Below are 20,461 nucleotides of genomic sequence, written 5' to 3' on the forward strand. Positions count from 1 at the left end.
TTACCCCTTGCTAAATTCAGAATTTTGTCTACTTTTCAGAAATGTGACGGTTTCTGGGATCCAGCATTGGTTTCATGCCCATTTCTGTCACTGACTGGAAGGAGGCTGAAAGCACAATAAAAAGTAAAAATGGGGTATGTCCCAGTAAAATGCCAAAATTGTGTTGAAAATTGGGTTTTCTGATTCAAGTCTGCCTGTTCCTGAAAGCTGGGAAGCTGGTGATTTTAGCACCGCAAACCCTTTGTTGATGCCATTTTCAGGGAAAAAAACACAAGCTTTGTTCTGCAGCCCCTTTTTTTTAAAAAAACGAAATTTTCACTGTAGTTTGGCTAATTTCTTGCCCTCCTTCTGGGGAACCCACAAAGTCTGGGTACCTCTAGAATCCCTAGGATGTTGGAAAAAAGGACGCAAATTTGGCGTGGGTAGCTTATGTGAACAAAAAGTTATGAGGGCCTAAGCACAAACTGCCCCAAATAGCCAAAAAAAGGCTCGACACAGGAGGGGGAAAAGGCCTGCCAGCGAAGGGGTTAAGGCATCAATCCAGTGCATTTCAAGACTGTAGATTTCTTACTACATCAATTTTACATAAAAGGACAACAATCTAAATGTTAAAAGCAGCATTATGAACGGAAACATACGTAGTTTAGCTTTCTGTGTTTTCAATTATTATTTTCAATAATATGAATCACTTGGAAATGCTTTAGCTTTTCCTTTCCCCACTGGGCACATATTTCTGATTTATAAATATGGTTAGTTATGAGTAAAGGAAAGCTGGAGGGCTGTGTATATTTTAGCAAATGGCTTTTGTTGCACAGTGTTGAGACAATTTTAAATCATCAAGAGTAAGTAGCTCCAACATATCTACATCTCTTTTATTTAGTTAGGTGAGAATTGCATGACAATGTAACATTTTAACCACTTCGCTGCCAGGCCTTTTCCCCCTCCTGTGCCAGGCCTTTTTTTGCCTATTTGGGGCAGTTCGCGCTTAGGCCCGCATAACTTTTTGTCCACATGAGCTAACCAAGCCAAATTTGCGTCCTTTTTTTCCAACATCCTAGGGATTCTGGAGGCACCCAGACTTTGTGGGTTCCCCTGAAAGAGGCCAAGAAATTGGCCAAAATACAGGGAAAATTTTGTTTTTTTCAAAAAAATTGGAAAAAGTGGCTGCAGAAGAAGGCTTGTGGTTTTTCCCCTGAAAATGGCATCAACAAAGGGTTTGCAGTGCTAAACTCAGCAGCTTCCCAGCTTTCAGGAACAGGCAGACTTGAATCCGAAAACCCAATTTTTCAACACAATTTTGGCATTTTACTGGGGCATACCCCATTTGTGCAATTTTTTGTGCTTTCAGCCTCCTTCCAGTCAGTGACAGGAATGGTCATGAAACCAATGCTGGATCCCAGAAACCTAAACATTTCTGAAAAGTAGACAAAATTCTGAATTCAGCAAGGGGTCATTTGTGTAGATCCTACAAGGGTTTCCTACAGAAAATAACAGCTGAAAAAGAAAAATATTGAAATTGAGGTGAAAAAAACATCAATTTTTCTCGACTTTTTACTCTGTAACTTTTCCCTGCAATGTCAGATTATCGAAAGCAATATACCGTTACGTCTGCTGGACTCCTCTGGTTGCGGGGATATATAGGGTTTGTAGGTTCATCAAGAACCCGAGGAACCCAGAGCCAATAAATGAGCTGCACCCTGCAGTGCGTTTTCATTCTATACCGGGTATACAGTAATTCATTTGCTGAAATATAAGGAGTAAAAAATAGCTATCAAGAAAACCTTTGCATTTCCAAAAAGGGCACAAGATAAGGTGTTGAGGAGCAGTGGTTATTTGCACATCTCTGAATTCCGGGGTGACCATAGTAGCACGTGAATTACATGGAATTTCTCAAATAGATGTCTTTTTTACACACACCCCTATATTTGGAAGGAATAAATGTAGAGAAAGACAAGGGGCAATAACACTTGTTTTGCTATTCTATGTTCCCCCAAGTCTCCCGATAAAAATGATACCTCACTTGTTTGGGTAGGCCTAGCGCCCGCGACAGGATATGCCCCAAAACACAACGTGGACACATCACAGAAAACAGAGCTGTTTTTAGCAAAGTGACTACCTGTAGATTTTGGCCTCTAGCTCAGCCGCCACCTAGGGAAACCTACCAAACCTGTGCATTTCTGAAAACTAGAGACCTAGGGGAATCCAAGGAGGGGTGACTTGTGTGGCTCGGACCAGGTTCTGTTACCCAGAATCCTTTGCAAACCTCAAAATTTGGCTAAAAAAACACATGTTCCTCACATTTCTGTGGCAGAAAGTTCTGGAATCTGAGAGGAGCGACAAATTTCCTTCCACCCAGCGTTCCCCCACGTCTCCCGATAAAAATGATACCTCACTTGTGTGGGTAGGCCTAGCGCCCGCGACAGGATATGCCCCAAAACACAACCTGGACACATCACAGAAAACAGAGCTGTTTTTAGCAAAGTGACTACCTGTAGATTTTGGCCTGTAGCTCAGCCGCCACCTAGGGAAACCTACCAAACCTGTGCATTTCTGAAAACTAGAGACCTAGGGGAATCCAAGGAGGGGTGACTTGTGTGGCTCGGACCAGGTTCGGTTACCCAGAATCCTTTGCAAACCTCAAAATTTGGCTAAAAAAACACATGTTCCTCACATTTCTGTGGCAGAAAGTTCTGGAATCTGAGAGGAGCCACAAATTTCCTTCCACCCAGCGTTCCCCCACGTCTCCCGATAAAAATGATACCTCACTTGTGTGGGTAGGCCTAGCGCCCGCGACAGGATATGCCCCAAAACACAACGTGGACATATCACAGAAAACAGAGCTGTTTTTAGCAAAGTGACTACCTGTAGATTTTGGCCTCTAGCTCAGCCGCCACCTAGGGAAACCTACCAAACCTATGCATTTCTGAAAACTAGAGACCTAGGGGAATCCAAGGAGGGGTGACTTGTGTGGCTCGGACCAGGTTCTGTTACCCAGAATCCTTTGCAAACCTCAAAATTTGGCTAAAAAAACACATGTTCCTCACATTTCTGTGGCAGAAAGTTCTGGAATCTGAGAGGAGCCACAAATTTCCTTCCACCCAGCGTTCCCCCACGTCTCCCGATAAAAATGATACCTCACTTGTGTGGGTAGGCCTAGCGCCCGCGACAGGATATGCCCCAAAACACAACGTGGACATATCACAGAAAACAGAGCTGTTTTTAGCAAAGTGACTACCTGTAGATTTTGGCCTCTAGCTCAGCCGCCACCTAGGGAAACCTACCAAACCTATGCATTTCTGAAAACTAGAGACCTAGGGGAATCCAAGGAGGGGTGACTTGTGTGGCTCGGACCAGGTTTTGTTACCCAGAATCCTTTGCAAACCTCAATATTTGGCTAAAAAAACACATGTTCCTCACATTTCTGTGGCAGAAAGTTCTGGAATCTGAGAGGAGCCACAAATTTCCTTCCACCCAGCGTTCCCCCACGTCTCCCGATAAAAATGATACCTCACTTGTGTGGGTAGGCCTAGCGCCCGCGACAGGATATGCCCCAAAACACAACGTGGACATATCACAGAAAACAGAGCTGTTTTTAGCAAAGTGACTACCTGTAGATTTTGGCCTCTAGCTCAGCCACCACCTAGGGAAACCTACCAAACCTGTGCATTTCTGAAAACTAGAGACCTAGGGGAATCCAAGGAGGGGTGACTTGCGGGGCTCGGACCAGGTTCTGTTACCCAGAATCCTTTGCAAACCTCAAAATTTGGCTAAAAAAACACATGTTTCTCTCATTTCTGTGGCAGAAAGTTCTGGAATCTGAGAGGAGCCACAAATTTCCTTCCACCCAGCGTTCCCCCACGTCTCCCGATAAAAATGATACCTCACTTGTGTGGGTAGGCCTAGCGCCCGCGACAGGATATGCCCCAAAACACAACGTGGACATATCACAGAAAACAGAGCTGTTTTTAGCAAAGTGACTACCTGTAGATTTTGGCCTCTAGCTCAGCCGCCACCTAGGGAAACCTACCAAACCTATGCATTTCTGAAAACTAGAGACCTAGGGGAATCCAAGGAGGGGTGACTTGTGTGGCTCGGACCAGGTTCTGTTACCCAGAATCCTTTGCAAACCTCAAAATTTGGCTTAAAAAACACATGTTCCTCACATTTCTGTGGCAGAAAGTTCTGGAATCTGAGAGGAGCCACAAATTTCCTTCCACCGAGCGTTCCCCCACGTCTCCCGATAAAAATGATACCTCACTTGTGTGGGTAGGCCTAGCGCCCGCGACAGGATATGCCCCAAAACACAACATGGACATATCACAGAAAACAGAGCTGTTTTTAGCAAAGTGACTACCTGTAGATTTTGGCCTCTAGCTCAGCCACCACCTAGGGAAACCTACCAAACCTGTGCATTTCTGAAAACTAGAGACCTAGGGGAATCCAAGGAGGGGTGACTTGCGGGGCTCGGACCAGGTTCTGTTACCCAGAATCCTTTGCAAACCTCAAAATTTGGCTAAAAAAACACATGTCCCTCACATTTCTGTGGCAGAAAGTTCTGGAATCTGAGAGGAGCTACATATTTCCTTCCACCCAGCGTTCCCCCAAGTCTCCCGATAAAAATGATACCTCACTTGCGTGGGTAGGCCTAGCGCCGGCGACAGGAAACACCCCAAAGCGCAACGTGGACACATCCTACATTTTGGAAAAAAACAGAGGTGTTTTTTGCGAAGTGCCTACCTGTAGATTTTGGCCTCTAGCTCAGCCGGCACCTAGGGAAACCTACCAAACCTGTGCATTTCTGAAAACTAGAGACCTGGGGGAATCCAAGGAGGGGTGACTTGCGGGGCTCGGACCAGGTTCTGTTACCCAGAATCCTTTGCAAACCTCAAAATTTGGCTAAAAATACACATGTTACTCACATTTCTGTGGCAGAAAGTTCTGGAATCTGAGAGGAGCTACAAATTTCCTTCCACCCAGCGTTCCCCCAAGTCTCCCTATAAAAATGATACCTCACTTGCGTGGGTAGGCCTAGCGCCGGCGACAGGAAACACCCCAAAGCGCAACGTGGACACATCCTAAATTTTGGAAAAAAACAGAGGTGTTTTTTGCGAAGTGCCTACCTGTAGATTTTGGCCTCTAGCTCAGCCGGCACCTAGGGAAACCTACCAAACCTGTGCATTTCTGAAAACTAGAGACCTAGGGGAATCCAAGGAGGGGTGACTTGCGGGGCTCGGACCAGGTTCTGTTACCCAGAATCCTTTGCAAACCTCAAAATTTGGCTAAAAATACACATGTTACTCACATTTCTGTGGCAGAAAGTTCTGGAATCTGAGAGGAGCCACAAATTTCCTTCTACCCAGCGTTCCCCCAAGTCTCCCGATAAAAATGATACATCACTTGTGTGGGTAGGACTAGCGCCCACGAAAGGAAAGGGCCCAAAACACAACGTGGACACATCACATTTTTTTATAAAAAGCAGTGCCTACCTGTGGATTTTGGCCTGTAGCTCAGCCGACACCTGAGGAAACCTAGCAAACCAGTGCATTTTTGAAAACTAGAAACGCAGGGGAATCCAAGATGGGGTGACTTGCGGGGCTCTGACCAGGTTATGTTACCCAGAATCCTTTGCAAACATCAAAATGTAGCCCAAAAAACACTTTTTCCTCTCATTTCGGTGACAGAAAGTTCTGGAATCTGAGAGGAGCCACAAATTTCCTTCCACCCAGCGTTCCCCTAAGTCTCTCGATAAAAATGGTACATCACTTCTGTGGGTAGGCCTAGCGCCCACAAAAGGAAATGGCCCAAAACACAACGTGGACACAACATATTTTTTCACAGAAAACAGAGGTGTTTTTTTGCAAGGTGCCTACCTGTGGTGTTTGGCCTGCAGCTCAGCCGGCCCCAGGGGGGGGGGGTGCAGAAATGGCCTAAAATAAATTTGCCCCCCCAACCCCCACCCTCCCCCGCCGGGAGCGACCCTTGCCTACGGGGTCGCTCCCCCTGCGTGACATTGGCACCAAAAAACAAATCTCCGGTGCCTAGTGGTTTCTGCCCCCTTGGGGGCAGGTTGACCTAAACTCAGCCAATCTGCCCCCAAGGGGGGCAGAAATGGCCTAAATACAATTTGTCCCCCAGGGGAGCGACTTTTGCCTGATGGGTCGCTCCCCATCTCTAAAAAAAAAAAACAAAGAAAAAAAAGAAAAATTCCCCTGGCGCCTAGAGGTTTCTGCCCCCCCCCCCCGGGGGCAGATCGGCCTAATAATAGGCCGATCTGCCCCCCAGGGGGGCAGAAATGGCCTAAAATAAATTTGCCCCCCAAACACCCACCCCCCCCCCAGAGCGACGCTTGCCTACGGGGTCGCCCCTGCGTGACATTGGCGCCAAAAAACAAATCCCCGGTGCCTAGTGGTTTCTGCCCCCTTGGGGGCAGATTGACCTAAAATTGGCCAATCTGCCCCCAGGGGGGCAGAAATGGTCTAAATACAATTTGCCCCCCCAGGGGAGCGACCCTTGCCTGATGGGTCGCTCCCCATCTCTAAAAAAAGAAACAACAAAAAAAAAAAAAAACACAAAAAAAAAATTGCCCTGGCGCCTAGAGTGTTCTGCCCCCCCCCCGGGGGGCAGTTCGGCCTAATAATAGGCCGATCTGTCCCCCGGGGGGGCAGAAATGGCCTAAAAAAAAATTGCCCCCCCAACCCCCCCCCCCCCCCCCCCGGGAGCGACCCTTGCCTACGGGGTCGCTCCCCCTGCGTGACATTGGCGCCAAAAAACAAATCCCCGGTGCCTAGTGGTTTCTGCCCCCTTGGGGGCAGATTGACCTAAAATTGGCCAATCTGCCCCCAGGGGGGCAGAAATGGTCTAAATACAATTTGCCCCCCCCAGGGGAGCGACCCTTGCCTGATGGGTCGCTCCCCATCTCTAAAAAAAGAAACAACAAAAAAAAAAAACACAAAAAAAAAAATTGCCCTGGCGCCTAGAGTGTTCTGCCCCCCCCCCCCCCGGGGGCAGTTCGGCCTAATAATAGGCCGATCTGTCCCCCGGGGGGGGCAGAAATGGCCTAAAAAAAAATTGCCCCCCCAACCCCCACCCCCCCCCCCCCCCCGGGAGCGACCCTTGCCTACGGGGTCGCTCCCCCTGCGTGACATTGGCGCCAAAAAACAAATCCCCGGTGCCTAGTGGTTTCTGCCCCCTTGGGGGCAGATTGACCTAAAATTGGCCAATCTGCCCCCAGGGGGGCAGAAATGGTCTAAATACAATTTGCCCCCCCCAGGGGAGCGACCCTTGCCTGATGAGTCGGGGGTTGGGGGGGCAAATTTATTTTAGGCCATTTCTGCCCCCCCGGGGGACAGATCGGCCTATTATTAGGCCGAACTGCCCCCGGGGGGGGGGCAGAACACTCTAGGCGCCAGGGCAATTTTTTTTTTGTGTGTTTTTTTTTTGTTGTTTCTTTTTTTAGAGATGGGGAATCTCTAAAAAAAGAAACAACAAAAAAAAAACACACAAAAAAAAAATTGCCCTGGCGCCTAGAGTGTTCTGCCCCCCCCCCCGGGGGCAGTTCGGCCTAATAATAGGCCGATCTGTCCCCCGGGGGGGCAGAAATGGCCTAAAATAAATTTGCCCCCCCAACCCCCACCCCCCGCCCCCCGGGAGCGACCCTTGCCTACAGGGTCGCTCCCCCTGCGTGACATTGGCGCCAAAAAACAAATCCCCGGTGCCTAGTGGTTTCTGCCCCCTTGGGGGCAGATTGACCTAAAATCGGCCAATCTGCCCCCAGGGGGGCAGAAATGGTCTAAATACAATTTGCCCCCCAGGGGAGCGACCCTTGCCTGATGGGTCGCTCCCCATCTCTAAAAAAAAGAAAGAACAAAAAAAAAAAAAAAAAAAAAAAATGTGCCCTGGCGCCTAGAGGTTTCTTCCCCCCCTGGGGGCAGAAATGGCCTAAAATAAATTGCCCTCCCCCCCAGGGAGCGACCCTTGCCTAAGGGGTCGCTCCCTTTGCGTGAAATTCACGCAAAGAAAAAACTCCCTGGTGTCTAGTGGTTTCTACCCCCCTTGGGGGCAGATTGGCCTCATCAAAATAGGCCAATCTGCCCCCAAGGGGGGCAGAAATGGCCAAAATATAATTTTCCCCCAAGGGGAGCGACCCTTGCCTAAGGGGTCGCTCCCCACCTCAATAAAAAAAAAATGAAACAAAAAAAAAACAAAAAAAAAAAAATGGTCCCTGGTGCCTAGAGGTTTCTGCCCCCCCTGGGGGCAGATCGGCCTAGTAAGGCCGATCTGCCCCCAGGGGGGGCAGAAAAGGCCTTTTCAAAAAAATGCCCCCCCTGGGAGCGACCCTTGCCCAAGGGTGTCGCGCCGAGCGGTGCGGCGCGAGCCGAGAGCTCGACTTCTGCCGGGCGTTCGGCTCGGGCCGCGCACCGCGTTATTAAGACGCGGCGCGCCCCCAGCCTCTCCTGCGCGTTTCGAGGCCCCAGATTTGCTTGGGGCCTCGTTCTTCCTTCTGCCTTTCACTGTCCCAGGGGTCTCTGAACCCTCTTACCTGTTTTTCTTCGTTTCTTTGTCCTTCTTCTTTTTTGCAGTCTGTTGTGTGCCTTTCTTTATGTTTTTTCCTCCTTCCCAGATTCCTGTGCTTTCCCAGCATTCCTTGTTCCCCATTCTCTATGGTTCCTCTACTATTCTGTTCTATGTATTGTTTCCCTATCTAAGATGGTGTCCTTTTACTTCCTGTGGGTCACTTCCTGTTTTTTGGTATATAAGGGCTGTATTTTTCCTCTTTCTTTGCGCTGCAACACTTTCTGCTCAGTTAGTGTCTTCGCTCCTGATTTCCTTGCCTTTTGGTTTTGGATTCAGCATTCTGTGTTTTCTGATTTTTGCTCCTTTTGGATTCCTGTTTGTTTGTTCTTGTTTTTCTCCAGGAGTCTTCCTGTTTGGAGGTTTTTTCCCCTTTTTAAGGGTTTTTTTCCCTCTGGCGCTACTTTCTGAAGGGCACGGTCTGTTCTTAGTGTCTCCATTGCCTACAGCACCGTGGCTACCAGAAAGAGTCGCCCCTTTTTGGGCCAAAGCCGAACATTGAAGATTCACGCCACCAGATCTGCAAATTCCAGGCGCAAGCAGCACGTGAGTCGTGACAGATTGCAGCGCCTAACCATTCCGACGTCCTCAAACACCATGGATAATACAGTGGCGGCTGCTGCAGATCCGGAGCAATCTCTGTTGACCACGATTCAGCAACAAGCCCAGGAATTGCAACAACTACGTAATGAAAATGCTGCGTTACGACAGGCTTTGGCCCTCCGCACCAGTGATGTTCCGACAATCTCCGCTTCTACCCCTTGTTTCTCTGGTGAACCAACCAAGCTTCGCGAGTTCTTGGATGCTTTAACGGTGTATTTCGCCTTCCGACCTACTCAATTCTCCCACGACAGGACCAAGGTGGGTTATCTTATCAGTGCCTTATCCGGTCCAGCCTTGGCCTGGGCAACCCCGATGGTGTCCTCCAACGACCCTGTATTGTCAGACTATTCCGCCTTTGTGAGTCGCTTCAAACAGATGTTTAGTCGTCCTGGATTGGAAGCCTCCGCTGAAGAAGCCTTGTGCGACATCCAACAAGGCTCCCAAGACGTCCTGCAATATATAACCCGTTTTCGTCAGCTGGCGGCAGAGACCACTTGGGTGGAACGTACTCTGGTAACATTATTTCGTAGAGGACTCAAAGAAGAAATAAAGGATGAACTAGTGCATTCTACCAGAGCGGAAGATCTTCGTGGCCTGATGGATCAAGCACTGTCCATCGAATATCGTCTTCAGGAACGGAGATCGGAGAAGAAAAGGAGTAGAGGGTTTGTCCAGCCAAGTAGCTCACGTGCATACCTGCAGCGTTCCGAGGAACCTCGCACTCCTGCTAGAGACATTGAAGGGGAACCCATGCAGGTGGATACTACCCGAGGTCCGCTCTCTGCTAGTGAACGAGAAGACAGACGCAAGAGAGGGTTGTGCCTGTATTGTGGTTCTGCTGGTCACCTGTCCAGTACGTCCGTCCAGGCCTTCGGGAAACGCCACCTCCCGTCCTCTGTAAGAAGGGAGGGGATGGGATCTACAGCTATACCTTCCATCAGCTCCTTTAATGACAATACAACTGCCTTGTTCATCTTTCCGGTCCTGTTACAACTTCCTGACGGTCGTCAAGAAAAGACTATGGCATTACTAGATTGTGGTGCTAGTGGTATATACATGGACAAGACGTGGGCTGCTGCTAACCTAGTCCCTACTCAAGCAAAAGAAGTACCCGAACAGGTACACACTGTGGATGGATCTTTGATATCCTCTGGTCCTGTAGACACCACTACCCTGATGTTAAGTCTACAGGTGGGAAACCATCAAGAACACATCTCCTTCGATCTTATTACGTCCCCTAACCATACCATCATTCTTGGAATTCCGTGGCTCATCAGACATAACCCATATATAAATTGGGTTACCCGGACAGTCTCTTTGTCTTCGCAATTTTGTCATGAGAACTGTTTTACTTCCGACAAGTATTGGTCTCCGAAAAGATCCTTAGCTACTGAAGGTGCCACTGGTATGTCCATTAATACGGTCCAAGGGATCCCAGACCACTATTTGGAGTTTCAGGATGTTTTCCAAAAGCCGTCAAAACCTGTGCTACCTCCACATCGAGAATATGATTGTGCAATTCCATTGGAACCCGGCACAATTGTTCCTTTTGGGAGGATGTACTCCCTCACGGAACCCGAAAAGGAAGTTCTAAAGGAGTATCTGGACGAAAATATACAGAGTGGTCTTATTGTTCCATCGTCGTCTCCGGCTGGGGCCCCTCTCTTTTTTGTGCCCAAGAAGACTAAGGATCTTCGTCCGTGCCTGGATTTTCGAGGTCTGAATAAAATTACCATTAAAGATCGTTATCCTTTGCCTCTCATCAGGGACATACTGGAAGCAATCAGAGGGGCCCAACGTTTTACTAAATTGGATTTACGAGGAGCCTACCACCTTTTACGCATAAGAGAAGGCGACGAATGGAAGACAGCATTCAGGACCCCATTTGGCCATTTTGAATATAGGGTTATGCCGTTTGGTCTTACTAACGCCCCCGCAATCTTCCAGAGATTTATGGACTCAGTGTTTTCAGACCTACTGAATCAGACAGTCGTGATCTACCTAGACGACATTCTTATTTATTCTAGAAATCCTGAACTCCATACTTCCCATGTTAAACAAGTTCTTCAAAGACTTCGTGATCATCAACTATTTTGCAAACCAGAGAAATGTGAGTTCGACATGACGGAAGTCAAATATCTGGGCTATCATTTAAGTCCCACCGGCATAGCTATGGATCAAGAAAAGGTACAAGCTATCCTAGAGTGGCCTTCTCCTTCTACCATAAAAGAAACACAATGTTTCCTAGGTTTAGCAAACTTCTATCGACAATTCATTCTAGACTTTGCCAGTCAGACTAGCCACATAACTCACACCTTAAAGAAGGACAATTTAAAGAAGGGGTTTGTCTGGACTGAGGTTGCTGAAGCAGCCTTTCAAAGCTTAAAGAGAGCCTTCACCCAAGCCCCCATCTTAAGACATCCAGATACCACCAAGCAATTTATAGTAGTAACTGATGCTTCTGAGAGAGCCATCGGAGCTGTCTTACTCCAACGACAAGAGGATGATGGCCTTGAACATCCTGTTTTCTATTTGTCTCATATCCTTTCCACAGCTGAACAACATTATTCCGTACTTGAAAGGGAATTATTGGCTCTGAAAACAGCCTGCCTTGAGTGGAGACAGTTTCTGATGGGTTCCAAGGAACCATTTGAGGTGAGGACAGACCACCATAATTTACAATGTTTAAGAAATTTTGTATGCCAGAATAGTCGTCAGGCCCGCTGGGCCTTTTTCTTCAGTCAGTACGATTTTTATATTACATATATTCCAGGATCTCAAAACATTCTGGCTGATGCTCTGTCTCGCCGATATCCAGAGTGTTCTCCTTCCTCATCCCAGTATCTTCAAGAACCCAGTAAGATCATTGGAGTGGCTCAGTCTTTCCTGGAAGAAGTACAACAAGAATACGCCAACCTATCGGACCATGACATAGAAGAACTAAGACCATTATTGTACAAGAAACAAGGATATTTTTATTACCAAGACCTGATATTCCTCCCTACAAACAAGGTGCAAAAGAAAGCATTACAAATGTGCCATGATTCCCCTGTAGCTGGTCACAGAGGCATCAAAGCCACACAAGAACTACTTTCACGATTTTTCTGGTGGCCTACCTGGAAACTGGATGTGGAAAAATACGTTCAGGCCTGTCCCATATGTGCCCAAGTCAAAATACCTCACACCAGACCGGCAGGACTACTACAGCCTTTGCCTGTTCCATCGGCCCCATGGCATACTATCTCTACTGATTTTATGTGTTCGCTCCCACCATCAGCAGGAAACCGGGTTATCATGGTCACAGTGGATTCTTTCACAAAAATGGCTCATTTCACTGGCCTAAAAAAGCTGCCTACTTCTCAAGAACTAAGTCAAATATTCATAGATCATGTCTTCCGTCTCCATGGACTTCCACATACCATAATATCTGATAGAGGACCTCAGTACATCTCCCGATTTTGGAAGCATTTTTGTAAAACCCTGAATATAAATAGAGCCTTGTCTTCAGGGTTCCATCCTCAGACCAACGGACAGACTGAGCGTCTGAACCAAGGACTTGAGCAATATCTTCGATGCTTTTGCAATTCTACCCAAAGTAACTGGAGCACTTACCTCTCTTTAGCTGAGTTTTCCTACAATAACTCAGTCCATAGTGCCTCCAAGGTCACTCCCTTTTTCTGTTCCTATGGTTTTCATCCTACCTCTTTCCCTACTTCTCCACAATCCAACTCTCCTCTACCTGCTATTAACTATTTCTCCAAACGCCTTCTCCAACTCCATAAACTAATTCGATCTAATTTGTTACATACCAAGAGGTATATGAAGAAGGCTGCAGACAAGAGACGTACAACCAATCCAAATTATCATCTGCAAGATAAAGTCTGGCTCTCCTCCAAATTCTTGCCCTCACGTCTCTCTCAAAACAAGTTCACACCTCGTTACTATGGGCCTTTCCGTATTCTCCAGTTGGTCAATCCTGTCACTGTCCGTCTTCACTTACCCCATACATGGAAGATCCATCCGGTTTTTCATGTTTCTCAGCTTAAACCTTATGTGCCTGATCCTTACTCACGTCAGTTTCCTTGTCCACCTCCTGTCCTTGTGGATGATGCTCCTGAATATGAAGTGCAGGAAATTTGTGACTCTCGTCTTTTTCATAAACGACTTCAGTATCTGATTCATTGGAAGGGTTATCCTCTCAGTGAATGTTCATGGGAAGATGCCTCTTCCGTTCACGCTCCTCTCCTGATTCAACGCTTTCACCGTTTATTCCCTCTTAAACCTGGGCCTTCGGGAGGGGGACCTACTGTCGCGCCGAGCGGTGCGGCGCGAGCCGAGAGCTCGACTTCTGCCGGGCGTTCGGCTCGGGCCGCGCACCGCGTTATTAAGACGCGGCGCGCCCCCAGCCTCTCCTGCGCGTTTCGAGGCCCCAGATTTGCTTGGGGCCTCGTTCTTCCTTCTGCCTTTCACTGTCCCAGGGGTCTCTGAACCCTCTTACCTGTTTTTCTTCGTTTCTTTGTCCTTCTTCTTTTTTGCAGTCTGTTGTGTGCCTTTCTTTATGTTTTTTCCTCCTTCCCAGATTCCTGTGCTTTCCCAGCATTCCTTGTTCCCCATTCTCTATGGTTCCTCTACTATTCTGTTCTATGTATTGTTTCCCTATCTAAGATGGTGTCCTTTTACTTCCTGTGGGTCACTTCCTGTTTTTTGGTATATAAGGGCTGTATTTTTCCTCTTTCTTTGCGCTGCAACACTTTCTGCTCAGTTAGTGTCTTCGCTCCTGATTTCCTTGCCTTTTGGTTTTGGATTCAGCATTCTGTGTTTTCTGATTTTTGCTCCTTTTGGATTCCTGTTTGTTTGTTCTTGTTTTTCTCCAGGAGTCTTCCTGTTTGGAGGTTTTTTCCCCTTTTTAAGGGGTTTTTTCCCTCTGGCGCTACTTTCTGAAGGGCACGGTCTGTTCTTGGTGTCTCCATTGCCTACAGCACCGTGGCTACCAGAAAGAGTCGCCCCTTTTTGGGCCAAAGCCGAACATTGAAGATTCACGCCACCAGATCTGCACATTCCAGGCGCAAGCAGCACGTGAGTCGTGACAAAGGGGTCGCTCCCTTTGGTCAATTTCAATGAAAAAAAAAAAAATCCCTGGTGTCTAGTGGGGTTTCAAAAGCCGGATTGCAAGCAATCCGGCTTTTGAAACCCTCGGAGGGACTTCAAAGGGAAGGAAATACTTTTCCTTCCCTTTGAAGCCCCTCCGGGCCTCCCAAGTGATTGAAAAAGAAATGCTTTTGCATTTCTTTTTCAATCGCGCTGGAAGCAGAGCTTCCAGCGCGACTAGGGAGGCCCCTGTGACAAATCAGCGCGCGCTCGCGCGCTGACGTCACAGGGGGGGGTGGGGGGGGGTCGGGGGTGGAAGGGGAAGGGATTCCCCGGTCAGCCCTGACCTAGGGGGGGTGGGGGGGGCGGCCCTCGGGAGGAGCGCTAGCGCTTCTCCCGAGGGAAGCATTCAGGACGTAATGGTTACGTCCATGGCGCCACACGGGCGCTGCCATGGACGTAACCATTACGTCCGTGGCGGGGAAGGGGTTAAATGCAAAACAAATTTGCCAGTTATATTAGGCTCTGTTGACTGTAACTCGTGCCCTTAGATAACTGTATCGAATGCCCCCACCGTGCACAGCTTTTTCATCAATACTTTCTTCACAAGTGTTGCAGTAATATTATAAATGATGTCATAGATGATGTAATGAGTGATATAATATGTGGGGTAATTAGCAGTGCATGAGGAGGACAAGAGTTATAGTTACCGTAGGGCATACTGCCAGGCCTTGTGTCCAAGTTCCCACCCCACATTGCGCACACCTTTTGCTGTGCTCTGTGGGGAGTTTGCTGCAGGGCCTGGCCTGCAGCCAGGTACTGTGGCCAACCCACTTAGAGGCAGGCAACCAGTTGGTGACAGGGCCTAGCCTGCTGCCAGGCCCTGCATCCACCCCTTCCGCAAGCAGCCAGACCCACGTTGCTCATGACTGAAGGTGCAAGTCCTCCCCCTACCTCAGCCAACAGTGGTCCAGGGGATCCCATCCCCCTTGTGCAAGCCATATATGTAAGGGGAGGGACCAAAAAATGTAAAGGAGAGGGGGTGTGCAACCCCCCTTCCCGAGCCTTATTAGGCCCAGGCAACACCATCCTCTGTGACTGCATGTAGTTATAAAGGAAAGGGGGGCACACAGCTCCTTTGCCCAAGCCTATTGTGACCCAGAAACCCCATCCCACAGGACCTTTCTAAATTATAGGTGGGTGCCCCAGTGCCCATTCATGGCAGCCACGAAGCGCTATGTTGGGGGGCAGTGAGGGGGAGTCCTAGGCCTGTGTAGCTCCAGCTGGCTCCCCATATACTGTGAGAGCTAGCATTGCTACCACCCAGACAGAGCAACTGTATTTGCATGCTCCCTTTCAGGCAGAAGCAGTATCTGTTTCCCTGCTTGCAGGAGTGAACAGGTGGGCTCCCTGGGCCAGAGTAGTTGATCCAGTCCCATGGGATGTGGTCCCAGGGATCTAGTAAGGCTTGGGAAGGTGGGTCACATGCTCCCCTCCCTTTTTAAAAAAAAAAAACAACCCCAGGTATAGGGTTTCCGGGGTTATTTTAGGCTTTGGGAAGGGGCAGTAAGACAACTTTCCTTTTTAATTACACTATGGCCCTGGAGAATTAGGTCCTTGGTGCCTTTAAAGGCTCAGAAAGGGGGGACCCTCCACTTTCTTTTTTTACAAATTTCAGCCCCTTGATAGGGTCCTCCCTTCCTTTTCTACCTCGGCTCCAGGGGATGGGTTCCCCGAGCCCTCATTGGGGTCCAATTAAAAATCTGCATCATGGGCAGAGTGGCCAGGCCGGCAGCCAAGATGGCCTCATGGCATTGAAGCTCCAGGGAGCTGTGATCATCTTTCTTGGTTTCTGCCACTATCCTATCCTATAATGCTGCTCTGCCTCTGGACTTGCACTGGGTAACTCATGCCTGTTGGTGCTTCCTGCTGCCTCTCCATTTGAGCTGTGCCGGCCCACTGTCACGGCCTGACACGTCCCTCAGAGGCCTCAGGATAGTTGGGGTCACGGCTAACCCTGAGGGTTGGGCTGCGGCATGAGCAACCTGGCGTGGTGCCTCAGTACAGTTTCTGCTGCCTTGTCAATGCTGCTGGAGCCATCCTGGACCCCCTGCTCTGCCTCATGGATGTGTCGTAGATGTCCTGGAGTTCACAGCTTCCTATTGTCAGGACCCAAAAACTCTGCCTAATTTGTCAACGTCCTCAGGGGCATTGTTTTAATCATGTGCATGTAGCACCATTGGGTTGCTTGTAACATCATTGTACTCTCTGCATTTCAGGATAGATATTGCAAATGTTCAATATGTACTTGATGTTACCAATGCTTGTTGCACTATATAGAGTTGTTTTCACCAATGCTTGTTGAACACATGTGACTCTGTCAAGTCCTGTGCTTCTAAATGTGTCAGGTTCACTTTTTTAGTGGTTGCCAGCAACCACCACGACTCCAAGGTCTCCAGGAAGCCGCTGCCTCCTGTTTTCAAAAACATGAGTCATGCTCGCTATAAATACTCTTGCTGTGCACATGACTTTTCTTGGCTTTCTTGCTGTTGGGCAAGGAGGTCCCTCTTTGCTATGGAATTCTCTCAGGGCCCCACCCGCTGCCCTCCTGACTTGGCTGGCAGCAAAAAGCCTCAGCAGAGATCTTCTGGAAAGAACACACTTCTGTCAGCTGCGTGGAGCATGCTTTCTGGAATCTGTTTGTGTAGAATTTTATTATGTTTGCTTTGTTTTTTGGTGAAAGCTGAAAACTGAGACTGATTGCACTCTAGCCTTCTTGAGACTTTGAAAGGCCTCTTCTAAAGACACAGACATTACTTATGAGTGGGGGCCTTGATGAGGGTTGAATAACAGATTTAGCGCGGGGGCCTTGACAACTTTCATTTTGTAACTGAGAACCTCTGACAGAACCTCACTATCCTCCATTTCTTTATTTTTTTTACTCATAGTGATTACACAATTTAGTGCTAGGATTACTTTATGTGTGAGTTTTCTTGCTTTTGGTATTGCAATTCTTATGTTGTAGCTGCAGATCCATGAAAGAGACTTGCAGAACTTCCTAATTTGTTTAGTGACATTCAGATTTCATCACCTTTTGCATATATTAATCAATGAGAAGAGAGAGAGGGACAAGTTACTGATATTACCAGGTGAATGTACTGTCATAACCAAATTAGATGAATTTAATGAGATCAGTGAATTACTTTTTGAATGCTGTTTAATGAGACCAGTGCATGCTTTTTTGAATGTTGAGAAACAGTTTCTTAATAGCACATAGCTTTACCAATACTGTAATTCGTCACAGAAAAGCAGCTTCCAGGGGCTCCACTGACAGTCCCCATAACCCGAAGAACCCGCACCCGAATGGACCTGGTGAAAAGGAGTGCAGTTTTTCTTTTTCCAAATCCTCTTCCTTTATGGGGCACGTGCCTGGACTCCTTATGCAATCAGCAGCCCTCAGAGGTGCCTCAGGAGGTCAGGAGAACAGTCATCGCCCCGGTTTTCAGATGAGTGTCAGGGCCACAACACCTACCTCACATCATGCTAGGTGGCCCAGGAGGCTTGAGACTGTGGATGTGGGTGAAGCAGTCTACGGTCTACGGGCTGCTCCTGCTTTACTTGTGCATGGCTGTCAGGCTTTCACTATCGTTCTGCACACTACTATGATTTACATGGGAGGTAACCACTAAGCGGGAGTCTAGGCCTGTGTCTCCTTACCTCCCCCACCACTGCATCACCTCCCACTCATGCTGAAGAGGTCACCCATTACCTAGACTAGCCACTGGCAATGCTGGGCACATTCTAGGGTCCTGGAGTCCCGTGTGGTGGTCACCTGTAGCCAACCTTTGCCCTACCAACCACTCTGCCTGCTCCCGATCGTACCTCCTGCTCCCAGCTGACTTCCTTTCTGCACAAGATACAGATACCATCTGGCATGCTGTGCTATCAGAAGTGTTGCCTATACTACAATACCTCTAGGCCCTCCCTTTGCAATCATGCATCGTGGAGACCCCAAGCAAAAAAAGGCTGACCCTTGACTCAGTATGTGTCCCTTGGAACCAGCATTCTTTATCTGACACTAAGGATCCTCCCCACTTAGATATCATCTCTTTGGCCTCTGATAGCACTTCTGCCATCATGGGGGAGGTGCAGACTGGCTTCCAGTCCATAAACACATGCCTGGACTCACTTAACAGCCGTTAACCGAACAGGGGAGCGTCTTGACTGCCACACCACCTGCTTAGATAGAGCTGAGCAAAGGATATCCAATGCAGAAGGTGGCACCTCCGATATAACGAAGCACCTCGAAAGGGTGGTGCACCTTCTTAGGTCTACTGTGGCGAAGAACGAGGACCTGTAGGCCAGATTTCGGTGCAACAACTTACGCATTCTGGGAATTGCAGAGACCACCAACACTGTCTGCCTAGATCTCTTTGTCAAAAAAAGGGTGGTGGAACTCTTTGGTTGCCAGGTCTTCACAGATACATTTACTATAGAGCGGACTCATTGCTTCTTGGCCCCTCCTGTAGGTATCACTCCTCATCTGATCATAGCCCGCTCCTTAATTACCAGGATCATGACACAGTGCTCCGCCTGGCCCATGAACACAACCCTCTTGTGTACCAGAGCTCTACTTTTTTCCCTGGATTTATGCTGGCTGTGCAGGAGGCCAGGCTCAAATTTCAAGATGTCAAGAACAATCTTCAGAAACAGGGCTTGAAGCATAGCATGCTGTATCCGGTGCATCTTCGTGTCAAGGTGGAGGTTTGTCAGCACTTCAGCAGCTCCTCCAGGGTCACCCAGTTCTGCAAACAACATGCCAGAAGCAACTGATCGCTTAGACAGACCATTCCTGACTGGCCTCCCAAAGCCACTGACCTTGGCCCATCACAGGACCCTCCAGACTAGGCCCCCATTTCATTGCCATCTCTACTCATCACCCATTTTATGGCTGGATACCTTTCAGCCCCTGCATCTCAATGCAGTGTAGTCTTGGTGCACATTATCCCTGTCTTACTCTATTTTAGTATTAGCTGAACACATTAGAAACCTTCATTGTACTATTTTCTTTTTTTTACAATAGCAATCTTATTTGAGACATCCACTCTCCCTTTGGTGTACACCGACTGATTGCTGTTATGTCCTTTTTCTCTTTTGTGGGAATGCACTAGTCTACTGGGCTTTGGTGTGGGACGGGGGAAGTGAGGGTGTTTGTTGTAGGTTTATGTTCATCTAGTTTTATTGCTGCTACTATCACAATGCATCTATGCGTCTTACAGGTTATCCACACATTAAATAACCCTAGGAAAGGGAAACAAGTGGTAGCTTACCTCAACAGGCATGGCGTCAAGCTGGCATTTCTCCAGGAGCCGCAACTGTCCCCCTCATGATAATTGCTGATTTGCATTTGATTGGGGCGCAAACCAATACTTTTCTTACTATAGCTCTTTTTCCAGAGGGGTATGCATTCTGAGCCATAAATTGCTCAAATTTATCTATCACCATCACGTTGCGGATGCAGAGGGCAGGTATCTATTGGCAGCGGGGTTCCCGGCTGGCAAAACAATCCTTTTACTTAATGTATATGCTCCAATATGGATTGACCTGACTTCCATCATACACGTGCCTGCTTACTTTATCATTGCCAATTCATCCTTGTCATATGAGGGGGCCGTTTTAACATTACTCTTAATCCCCTGATTGACTCTATGGCCCCTCCTTTATCACTGGACCTTGCTCACACTTCACTCTACTGGATGTCCTGAACACACATCAACTGAGTGATTCATGGCGTGCTCTCCTCAAACATGCCCAGGGCTTCACCTTCAACTCCTCCCGCACGATTCCTGGTCCAGCATTGATTATTGGTTCGTATCCCCTATATCCATGCTTATGCTCTCTGAGGATGCCCACCTTCCCTGTACACTTTCTGACCATACCCCCCTTTGTATAATTGATTATCCCATCACCTGTTGCTCCGACACAAACATGGTGATTTCCCAGAAACGCATTACTAGACACTGCATTCAAGTCCAAACTATTAGATATAATAATTGAGTACTTTAAGTTAAATGCTGGCTCAGTGAAGAAATATGGGACACTATGGGTGGCCTTCCAAGTTTATATCCAGGGTACCTGCATCTCTAAACATGCAGGAGTCCTCCGCTGCATTCAGGCAGATTTGCCAAGGTGGAAAAGG

This window comes from Pleurodeles waltl, chromosome 5 (assembly GCF_031143425.1).
Source record: "Pleurodeles waltl isolate 20211129_DDA chromosome 5, aPleWal1.hap1.20221129, whole genome shotgun sequence".
In the NCBI taxonomy this organism is placed as follows: Eukaryota; Metazoa; Chordata; class Amphibia; order Caudata; family Salamandridae; genus Pleurodeles; species Pleurodeles waltl.